Raw genomic sequence first — 12,384 nt, 5'->3', positions numbered from 1 at the left:
CAAGTGCGGGGAGTCTCAGATTCCTTGTTAGGATTGGTAGGTGTTCTGCGGCTTGCCGAGGCGCCCCTGAATTTAAGCACTGCTTCATACTGAGCATGAAAGTGACACTGTCTGATGATGACCTATTGAGAAGAGACACACATGTTATTTTGAATAAGGGAACGCCAATACATGCCGTCAACGTTCTGGTACGAAGCAGACATTGCAACACACTGCTCTTATCACAGAGGTGAGAAAAAACATCATAGAAAACTCAATACAAACTTGTGCTCTGTAATGTACGCTGAACGGGGCACAGGTAAGAACAGCCCCAAATCTGGACAGTGGAGACATCCTCTCCGATGAAGCTCGTTTCAGACCTCTTCACTACTGAACAGCAGGCAATTCACATGTATAACATCATAATTTACAGCTGTGTATTCTTGAACCCACAATGCCTGGCACTTCCTTGTAATTATTTGTATTGCTGGCATTTCATACAACCACAAGAAAATGTTTAAACAGCCAAACTTTAAATACATAACGCCACTTCCTCACACTAGTATATCATGATAAGCTCTGTATTATCAGAAGAGCAAGGTTCCGGGCTAGTTGATGATGCATTGTACTTAGAAACAGTGGGAAGAAACGCGGACATCGCAAAGAAACAACACACACGAGCGCTCGTGTGTGTTGTTTCTTCATGGCGTCCGCGTTTCTTCGTGCTGTTTCTAAGTACTCTGTACTATTTAGGTTATTCAAAAACACTTATTTTGAAACGGCTACAAAGAACTCCTTTTCTAGAGCTATTTCTTCGTCATTATTTAGCTGTGATTTTTGTTCACCGCTTCCAGCAACTAAACGAACATTACAGCAGCAGAAAACGTTACCAACGTTACACTGGTGATCGAGTGGCCAGCTTCCTTTTTGGGGTATCGCTGCGACGCGTCGTTCAATTCACTCAGTCGCTCGCATGCCTTGACGCGTAAGCCCCTCGCACCCTGAGCTTGACAGCTGGTGTAATCGGCTCGTAGAGGTGTTTTCTAACCTTAAGAAGCCACATCAGATCACTAGAAAGACGCACATACGCATAGAGAATAACACAACGAAAAACAGACCGAGCGGCGCACGCTATTGAAAGGCAGTCCGCAACGGGCCGATACCGGCGTCAAAAAACACGCGTGCAGGCAGCGGACGATCACGTCGGACGTCGAATAACGCATTTACATTTAGGACTTGTACGCGTGGCTGGCATTTAGCAAACGCATCTATGCCAGACCTCGGCGCTCGCTTCGCAACACAGACACTGTGAACACTGACAGACCAGGATGTTGATGATTCAATGTAGATTGCACTTTGCTGCTGCAGAAACAACCAGTGAACCGCGCGCAATGCCGAAGAGAAACGAACAGGACAGAACTGACAGACCCTCGTCCCTTCCGTTTCTTCTCGCCTTTGTGCTCGCTCGTTCATTTTCGCGCTCGCAAATTGCACGCATTCCTACGCTACACTATAGGTTTCACCTGGGAACGAAGACGCGGCGCATTTCAGGAACCTTTTCTTCTATTGTTTTACGGCTGCGGCAAAAAACGCTGCATCGGCTGCCATGGTTGAAGCCGAACGTGTTGTCAAGATGAAACGGCGCCATGTTTTTCGGCGTCGTCACTTTTTCACAATGTACACGAACGGCTGCGTGCTGACACACGGCGCAAGCTACGGTAAGAAAACGCGAGTTTGAAATAACGATTTTGAAATCAGACACAAATAGCACCCGAACAACAGCAGCACGGACCATGGCACGGTGCGGCGTAATGCCTAGCCGGATATCGATCGCGCCGGGTCCCGGGATGACCGGATGTCAAGGAGGGCGAGGAGGAGGCGAGGTTGGTTCGTCCTGCTACGTGAGCTGGCAGCCAGCGCGCTGGATTTCAATTTTTCAATTTTTCAATTCAATTCTTTTATTTTTTCAGAAATAAAGGATCCTGGAAAGGGTCAAGAGCTAAAAGCTGTCTCGACAGCTTGACTAGGCCCATGTGGTACACCGTTTTGCACTGGTAAAAAACCGGATTGGGAAGCGCTGGGAAGCTCGCTAGGGGCTAGCGCGTGGCTAATATCGTTGCGCGTGTTACTGCAAATAAATACTGTGAACTGTTACAAAATTGCAGTTAGACTAAGGCGCCTCGCGCCCCCGTTTCTTCGAGTGACCGCAATCAGCCCCTCAAAGGCACTCGATGTTGCATTGACGCGTCATATTCAATCTTCAGATTTCCTACAGACGCTGTGTAATTCACGGGAGGAAGAAGACGGCGATTAGTGGGCCGGCTGTCTGACACCGGTCCGTAATTTTCGGCTTTTTTTTTCTCACTTCAGAGGTTTTCCAGTCTTTTTGGCGTGTGTCCTCGACATGCGACGACCTGGGGGTCCCTGGCCGCCGGCAACAACACGTCAAGCGACCTCCTCGGCGCTGTGCGCCGTATCAACGCCGACACGGAACATCACCGCCAGCTGAACTCCATGCTGCACTGATGGCAGCAGCGCCAGCGGCGGGTCCAGCGGCCCCTGTAGTTGCGGCTACAGACCAGGCCTCGACAAACAAGAGACTGCGCGACGACCAAGCCAGCAACGAGCCTCTGACCGACCATCCAGAGGACATGGACCAAGCATCATTTACAGTAGTATCGTACAAGAAAAAGAGAGCTACCGGTGTTCCTGTAGTTTTCAGGCCCACTGAGGAAGGAGGAAGCCTATGGAAAGCCAACCCCAACGTTGTGGCTTCGGCGGTTGTAGCATCGGCTCAAGAAAAAGTCCTCAGCCATCGCATTCACAAGGATGGGAGCCTGATGGTTACAGTATCGACGCTGCCCGCCGCCAACCGTCTGCTCACGGTAACTAAGCTGGCTGGAGTGGCTGTAGAGGCCAGAGTCCCATACTCTAACATGGCAAGCTATGGCAAAATACAAGATGAACCTGTCACCTACACAGACGAAGATCTGCAGGAATATCTACGCGACCAAGGTGTCCTCTCAGCAAGGAGGCTAATCGCATACACTCCTGAGGATGGTGGAAAGATGAAAAGCGGTACGCCGTCGCACAGTTATATTAGAATTCGCAAAAGATGCGCCGCTACCAAAACGAGTAACGCTGGGGTTCTGTAGTTACCCTGTAACTGAATACGTCGGAGCAGCAACTCAATGCTATAAATGTCAGAGGCATGGCCACATATCAAGTCACTGTAACGGCCCCGTGCGCTGCAAAGTGTGTGCTGGCCCCCACTCGTACAAAGAATGCACATCGAGAGCGCAACCTAAATGCGCTAACTGCGGTGGCCCACACCCTGCTTCCTATGGAGGGTGTTATAAAAAGAAAGCAGCCACAGTTGCTCGCACGGCAGAGCAAACACAAGGGAAACCCCCTAAGCGCCATGAACCACCACCTAACCCCGACGTGGTTTTCACGACTACGGCAGCTCTTTCCGAGAATCAGTCAACACAGCGTGGCAGAGCAGCTGACAAGACCTACGCAGATGCGGTAAAAAAGAAGCGTGGGAAGTCCGTTGGTTCTTCTCCTTCATCAAAGCTACTGCAACGCACTACACAAGACCCGACAAACAGCGTCGCTTTCTCTGACCCTAGGGCGCCACAACATGACAAGATCAGCGGCTGGCAGCAAACCGGAAGCTCTGAACAAGATGTCACATGCCTACTGATTCCGATGCTGTTTGCAGCCATATCCGTGCAAACCCCTCGTCAGGAAGACTCCCAGAAGTAGAAGCTGTCCTTGCAATGGAGCCGTTGGTGTCGGTCTCCTACGCTCCGCAGGGGCGCAATACCACACTTCCGTAATCATGGCTTCCACAGCGAGAACTTCACCGCAGCTGACAATCCACAACATCTTTCGTACATGCACCATTTTCCAGTAGAACGCTCGCGGGCTACGCTCTAAACTCTCAGATTTCCGACAGCTCGTGCGAGCGTACCGCTTCCCCTTCATATTCATCTGTGAATCACGCGTCGAGGAAACTTTCCGACTCAGTGGATACTATTTCCATCATTCACAACGACCAGATAACGTCCGCAGATTGCTGATAGGCTTTCGCAAGGATATCCCGGCCTCACCGGTTGATGTCCCGCCTCACAGCGACAATGAGTACGTATGTGCTGTCACAGTTATTGCCGGACAACAGTACACTCTGATTGGAGTATATCTTGAGCCAGGCACGCCATTTGATGCTTTGAGACTTGAAGACTTGATAGCAAGGACGCCCTCTCCGCATATTATTTGCGGAGACTTCAATGCTCATAATGAAATTTGGGGCACCTCACATACATGTGCCCGAGGTGCCAAGCTTGCAAAACTTCTCTCCAAGCATTCAGTTCAGCCATTAAATGACGGCTGCATCACCTACCTCCGAGGCCCGACAACTACCAGCAGCATCGACGTGATATTTGTCACAAGTTCATTCGCCCACAACTTTGGCTGGTGCACTGATTTGGAGACACGTGGAAGCGACCATTACCCAATCCTCATATCGGCTTTCCATGCGCAGAGGAACCCAAAGAAATTCCTTATAAAATCTACAGACTGGGACGCATACAAGGACGCTGTAAGCAGAGGAGTTACTGCGGCAACTCGCAATGAGGAATTAGCATCGACAATTGCGTATTGCCTGAGGGCGAGTACACAACTTACAGCTAAAAATGATAACCTACCTTCAAATGATGACACATTTCAAAGGCTTTGCGCTATACGCAGGCGAGCTGAAAGGAAAGCTCTGCGCACAAAAAGCCTCGATGACCTACGTGCATGCCGACGGGCACAACGTCACATTCGACACTACATGGATAAACTCAGTCGGCAAAAGTGGCGTGACTTTTGTTCTACGCTGGATGTGCGCAAACCAGTAACCGCTCTTTGGCGTATAGTTAGAGGTATGCGCACGCCACTTCAACAACTCCACCCCTTCGCTGCACTCTCCCTTCACGAACAAAAATCTATAAAAGAAGTCTCAGAAGAATACTGCAAGCTGCTGTCGGCAGGGTCAGGGCATTCGACACTCTCCGCAGATGGTCAAACAGGCATCCCAAAGGCGGCAGTGCCAGCGTTAGACCTGCCTTTCACAATGGAAGAACTATCCACAGCTATCGCGGAGACAAACAGGCACACGTCCCCGGGTCATGATGAGGTGACCTATGACGCCATTGCAAAGCTACCCCACACCTCCCGTCTTCGACTCCTGGAGTATTACAATTCTTCCTGGATGGCTGGTGAGGTCCCCACGGAATGGAAGCTGGCGAAAATCGTGCCCGTTTTGAAACCCTGTAAGCAGCCAACAAGCTATGCATCATTCCGGCCCATTGCCCTACTGAGCTGCGTAGGTAAGCTCATGGGGCGCATGATCTGCAAGCGCATAACTTGGTGCCTAGAAAGCCGAAATGAGTTCCCCCAAGAAATGAACGGGTTCCGTCAAAACAGGTCTGCGACTGACAATATCATCGCCCTCGTCTCATCAATTGAGGAGTACTTTCATGCTGGGTACATCCCAACAGCCGTTTTCCTAGACATCAAGGCCGCTTTTGACTCCGTCTTTCACCATGCAATTCTCGCAGCCTTTGGCAGTCTTGGCCTTGGAGGAAGGCTATACAAGTGGATTGGGCATTATTTAAAAGAACGACAAATTTTTATTACCACTCCAAACGGTCCAACACGCTTTCACGCAGTGGAGAGGGGCGTACCACAGGGAGCGGTGCTCAGCCCTCTCCTGTTCAATATTGTCCTTATTCACATAAGAAGACACCTTCCGCGAGGGGTCCGCATAACAATTTATGCTGATGATATCTGCATCTGGACCGCGCCACGTTCGCGCTATATTACCCAGCAACGTCTTCAGAGAGCACTATTGCACATTTCGATGTACCTGGCTTCCAGAGGTCTTCGTCTCTCGCCAGAAAAAAGTGTTGCAATGGCGTTTACAAGAAAAACGATGACCCGATATCCGCTGCTCCTAGGCGGACGATCGCTGCCATATGTACCATCTCAGCGATTCCTGGGTGTTGTAATCGACTATAATCTGTCATGGTCACCTCAGATCAAAAACCTCCGTGCGAGGATTACTGCAGCATCGCAAGTGTTCAGGTTCATGGCGGGAACAAGGTGGGGTAGCAACTGCCGATCAATGCTTCTGCTTGAAAAAGCCTACGTTGAAGGAACCTTGCGCTACTGTCTACCAGTGCTTCAAAGATTATCTGCATCAAGCAATAAGACTCTCAATGCCGCACGGAACAACTGCCTGCGAATATGTCTTGGCCTCCCAAAGGGTTCCTCTGCATCAGGAACAGTAGCGGAGGCAGGATGTCTCCCACTAGAGGTAATTGCAGCCCAGGAAACCATGCGTACCCATCTCCGCCATGTCCTGCAAGGGAAGAAGCACTTCCTACACCGTGTCCACCTAACTCACAGCAACTCTAGCTTTGGCCAGGCAGTGCTGCTCCTGCCCCTTCCTACTATTAATCAGCCTCAGAAACTACTACCTCTGGCCTTTCCTCCATGGACACTCTCTCCTCTAAAAGTGAAGAAGTCTGGTCCAGGTGTGAATGCAAAGAGCCGCATGCCACAGGCAGCACTTCTGCAAGCTACTCTCGCCTACTTAATCGAAGAATATACGCAGCACACCCATATCTTCACCGATGGTTCAACTACTAAAGAAACTTCTTCTTGTGGCCTTTATGTGCCCTCAACAGGCCATGCCCTTTTTTACCGGCTGCAGCGGAGGACCTCCTCTACAACAGCTGAGCTTCACGGCATTAAGGAAGCTGTTTCTTACATCCTGCGCCGAACCGCCGACCGTTGGGTTATCTTCACCGATTCAAAAGCATCTCTGCATATCCTGGCCAACCTGCTGAAGAAAACGAATCACCAGCCAGTTTCCCTGGACATTGGGTATATCCATCATTTAGCTATTGCCGCGGGCCACTGCATAACATTTCAGTGGGTACCTGCTCACTGTGGCATTATGGCTAATGAAAAAGCAGATGAAGCGGCCAGTAAGGGCCATCAACATTAGAGATACATTCGAAGTTTTCTCACGAAATCTGATGCGTCCCAAATGGCTAAAAGTTTTGCGTACGAAGAAACGTATTGGCTTTGGAGTTTGCCGACACATCAGTTCCAATTTCTTCACTCAATCGACCCACATCTTAGATCAAGTCTCTCACCCAGAATTCCTCGACAACTCGAAACACTTTATCACCGACTTCGTCTGAATGCTGCATATACAAATGGCCTGCGATACCGTTTTGGACAAATGAACAGTCCGCATTGTGACAACTGTGCTTCGATAGAAACTGTGGAACATATCCTGCTTGAGTGCCCTGCGTATGCTAACGAGCGTGCGTACTATGAACATTGCATGCAGAAGCTCTGCCCAGTGCCCCTAACAATGGACAAAGTTTTAGGCCCCTTAGCCTGCTTCAGGCAACAGAGACTTGCAATGAACATTCTTTTTACATATTTAAAAGACATTGGACATCTCGAGAAGCTCTAAATTCACTTGCAGGTTACCTTCATGCATTCTTCTTGCAGTGGACTTCGTCAGCCCATTCGTCGGACTATACACGCCATCATTCCATAGGTTACATCAATACTCGCCACTGCATCCTTAGTACCCATTTCATGGCTGCATTTTATCTTCGTTTTTTTTCTTTTTTTTTCCACCTCTTCCACGCTGCTCTCCTTCAGTCTTTATCTCCCAAATTCCCCTCCCTACGCAGAGTAGCATGCCAGCGATATTGAAACGCCGGCTAAATTCTCTGTTTCTTCATTAAAGAGTCTCTCTCTCTCTATCTCTGTGTAATTCACCGTGATATTCGACATATAATTATTTTGATATATTTAAATTATTATTTAATGGTGTGATGTAATTGCTTACATATCTAATGTATAATTATGCTGAGCTGCCCATTATCCAAACAGAGCGAGTAAATTGGCCTCTGTGGGCAGTGTTACATACTCAAGAAACACCACCTCTCTGATGTGCACGCTACCACACACAAGCGCTCTGATATGCACTTTAGTCTGGTGTGAGCACTACACCACACCAACGCACCCTGGTGTGCACATCACAACACACTAACACACCAGGATGTGTACAAAAGCACACACCGAACCACCCTGGTGCGCTCATCAAAACACACTAACACGCTAGGATGTGTACACCAGCACACAACAAACCATTCTAGTGTAAACAGTAGAACACCCTAAAACTGTCTGGTGTTCCCACCAGAACACGTCAGGCCATCTGGTGTTCACAAAAGAAAACACCAGACCACACCAAAACATCCTGGTATATTTTTCAACTGGGCGGAAGCCATTAGGGTCCAGTAGGGTCTCATCAGTGGGCGCAGCGGCAACGCCAAGATGAGCGTCACCAACCCGATCGCATTTTTCGCACATGTTTTTCTTGGATTGCTGCTGCTACCAGAGGCGCCGCCATCGGCATACCAAGCGTCAGTGACCATTCTTCGGACTACTGGAGGCGATGAAGGGATCCCAGCGTTTCGACCCGCCACTTTTCACCAGCGCGACTATCATATCTCGTATGGCACCACGCGGCTATCAACGGAAACCACAAACGCATCGACACGGACATCAGGACCATCCAGTATAAAATACGGCTTTTCCGGATCCTTCGGCAGTGGGCGCGGCGGCAACGCCAAGATGAGCGTCACCAACCCGTTCGCATTTTTCGCACATGTTTTTCTTGGATTGCTGCTGCTACCAGAGGCGCCGCCATCGGCATATCAAGCATCAGTGACCATTCTTCGGACTACTGGAGGCGATGAAGGGATCCCAGCGTTTCGACCCGCCACTTTTCACAAGCGCGACTATCATATCTCGTATGGCACCACGCGGCTATCAACGGAACCACAAACGCATCGACACGAACATCAGGACCATCCAGTATAAAATGCGGCTTCGCCGGATCCTTCGGCAGTGGGCGTGGCGGCAACGCCAAGATGAGCGTCACCAACCCGTTCGCATTTTTCGCACAGGTGAGCAAACGTTACGGGAAATCATTTAGAAGTAGCAACGTCTGCTTAGTGTTGCTGCCGTGCCCACAGCCGCTTTGTGAATTGCTCTTGAATGTGATTGTGTCGCTCCGATATCAGCTTTTGCTTGGTGGTGATATCGAAGAAATTTCCGGCCCTATTGACCAAACGATTGCTGAACAGCTGAAGATAATTGCTGAAGACATTCAGGAAATTAAGAAAGGTAAAACTGTAACCAACCAGAAGCTTATTGCAATAGAAAAGAAGCTAGAAAAAATTAGTGGGCTTGAAACGCAAGTCACGGAGTGCGCCAGGAAAGTTACGGAATTAGAACGTAACCTTGCTACCATGACCAGCAAAATGGATGAGCTTGAGAACAGAAGCCGTCGCTCTAATCTAATCATCTATGGTGTTAAGGAGCAGGAGGATGAAACTACAGACACTTTGCATGAAACTGTCACGAAAACGGTCTTTGAGGATATACTTGGAATTACAAAGACAGACATTGAAAGAATTCATCGTCTGGGCAGACCAAGTAAAGACAACGAAACTAGACCTAGGCCTATAATCTTGAAGTTTCTTGACTACCGAGACAAACTTAGCATTCTTAAACAATGTTCTAAACTAAAAGATTCCGGTTTCTCCATTGGAGAAGATTTTTCGCTTGCTGTCAGGAATGTTAGGAAAAAATTATGGGACCGCCCTTAAGAACACCGTGATAGAAAAGAAAAGGTATCTCTGGTATATGACAAAGTGAAAATAAATGGTCAGCTCTTCACGTGGGATAGTGAGAGCAGTGACATTGTTCCAGTTAAGCCAAAAAACGAAGATCAAAACAACACTGGAAAGCGGATCACCAGGAGCAAACGTCAATAACTGTACTGAACTTAAATGCACGCAGTATTACAAATAAAACACATGAACTTGAAGCTATTGTGCTGGCCTTTAAACCCGATATTGTTGCAGTTACAGATACATGGTTACACAAAAACATTTCAGACCGTGAAATTGTGCCGCCGGGCTACACAAATTGTAAGAAAAGACAGAGAATCAAAAGGAGGGGGCGTCGCTCTGCTTATTAAAGGTGACATAAAATATTCAGTCATGCCGGACGTTCCAACAGTTGAAGCAGATTGGTGTAAGATTTACCTGACAAATGGTATCGCGCACGTTGGCACTGTTTATCGGCCACCAAACGCAGAAAACTCGTACCTAGATCCCTTGTTTGATTACATGTTAAAGAATATGTCTGGCAGCAGGATACTAATGGCAGGAGATTTTAACTTTCCAGAAATTGACTGGAGCTCTCTGGGTTCAGGAACTGTGGCAAGCTCCATAATGCTTGATTTTTTATTCACACTTAATCTAAGTCAGCTTGTTTCCACGCCCCCTAACATCCAGGGAGCGTCCAGAACAATTTTCGACCTAATATTTGTTACAGATCACTTCCTCCGCGGTACAATTGACTTTCATACACATGAAGACCTTTCTGACCATGAACTGGTGGTGTGCACCTTGCCCTTACCGAATGTCATCCGCTCTCATCGTCCATTTAAAAGTGTACACGTATTTAATAGAGCAGATGACGCAGCCATACTTACATACCTTGCCCACGAGTTTCCAGACTTCTATGATCTCTGCACCAACGAACAAGCCAGCATAGACGAGGCCTGGCTTCAATTCAAAGCTCATATTGGGCATTGCATTGACCGTTTTGTACCCTCAACAAAAAAGGACATCCGTAAGCAAAATCCTTAGATCACGCGTGAAATAATACATACGAAGCGCAAAATAAAAAGGCTACGCAAATCTAACAAGTTACGAACTGTCCCAGCCTACCAATTGCGGATCCAGGAATTAACAAAGTCACTTAAGAGTAAAATTAAATGCTCGAAAGAACGTTTCTGCAATAGTACTTTAAACAATTTTATCAAAACAGCCCCGTATAAGTTTTGGCATTATATAAATCAACGTCCAAACCCTCATCCGCCGGTATCCCCCCAGGAAGGCGGAGAAAAGGCAAATTCATTCAACCGGTACTTTCAGTCAATTTTTACGCCAAACGACAACCAGCTTCCTGAATGCAGGCCCAGCACTACCGCCCACGTCAAACTGCCAGGCGTTCCTATTATATCTGAGAGCGGACTGTTATCGCTTCTGCTGAGTGTAGACGAGAAGGAAAGCAACGGACCGGACGGAATCCCAAATGCTTTTCTAAGACGGTATGCGGAACCAGTCAGTAAGTTTCTTTCTCTTGTTTACTCAAAATCACTCCGGGAAGGCCGTTTACCATCAGAATGGAAAATAGCTAAAGTAGTCCCCGTGCACAAGTCAGGCAACTCATCTTCACCGACTAATTATCGCCCCATTTCACTGACCTGCACGTGCTGTAAATTACTGGAGCATATAATACTTAGATACATGACCCAGTTTGTAGAAGAACACAATCTACTTAATTCAAACCAACATGGGTTTAGATCCGGCCTATCTACCGTTACCGAGCTAATTGAAACCCTCCATGACTTCGCATTAGGCATAAACGACCAGTCACAAATTGATGCTATTTTTTTAGATTTATCAAAAGCCTTTGATCGGGTGTCCCACATGAAATCGTTATTTAAACTAGAGAACTTATTTGGAGACGGCCCGGTTCTTCGCTGGATTAGTGACTATCTTGCAGATCGCTCCCAGTTTGTGCAGCTTGGTGAATGCGTTTCAGACACGGTTCCTGTTCTATCCGGCGTCCCACACGGCTCAGTACTGGCTCCGCTTTTGTTCCTACTCTACATTAACGATGTAACCAGGGATATAAATGTCAAAGTTCGCCTATTCGCCGATGATTTCGTGATCTATCAAGAGATAAACAATTCCAATTACCAAATAAACCTTAACAACGCCCTGAATCGTGTCGCGCAATGGTGCAATAAATGGCAGATGATTATGAATCCAGACAAAACAGTTTCTATGACAATTAGCAAGGAAAAGACACAATTAAAATTTGAATACTGCCTCAACAACGTCCCATTACGTAAAGTGCAGGAGTATCGGTACTTGGGCGTATCGATAACATCAGTTCTTAACTGGTCAACGCACGTTCGAAACGTCACAAAAAAAGCTACGAACAAACTATTTTTTCTCAAACGTATGCTGCGTCCTTTTGCTCCTTGCACTAAGAAACTCGCATATGTCACCTTCATTCGTCCAGTTCTTGAATATGCCAACATAGCTTGGTTTCCGTACGTGAAAAACGGTGTGACAATGTTAGAAAGCGTGCAGCGAAAGGCTGTTCGTTTCATATTCAACACATACCGCCGCACCGATTCCCCAACTGAACTACTGCATCTCGCAGGACAATATTCGC

At 47.7% G+C, this 12,384-nt stretch overlaps 1 pseudogene; it reads left to right on the top strand.

The window, feature by feature from the left end:
- The window catches only part of LOC144095637 (uncharacterized), a 28,355-nt pseudogene extending 18,456 nt beyond the window's left edge, over positions 1 to 9,899 (top strand).
- The last annotated feature ends 2,485 nt before the right edge of the window (positions 9,900 to 12,384 follow it).

This window comes from Amblyomma americanum, chromosome 6, assembly GCF_052857255.1.
Source record: "Amblyomma americanum isolate KBUSLIRL-KWMA chromosome 6, ASM5285725v1, whole genome shotgun sequence".
NCBI lineage: Eukaryota > Metazoa > Arthropoda > Arachnida > Ixodida > Ixodidae > Amblyomma > Amblyomma americanum.
This window is presented reverse-complemented; position numbering and strand designations above follow the sequence as displayed.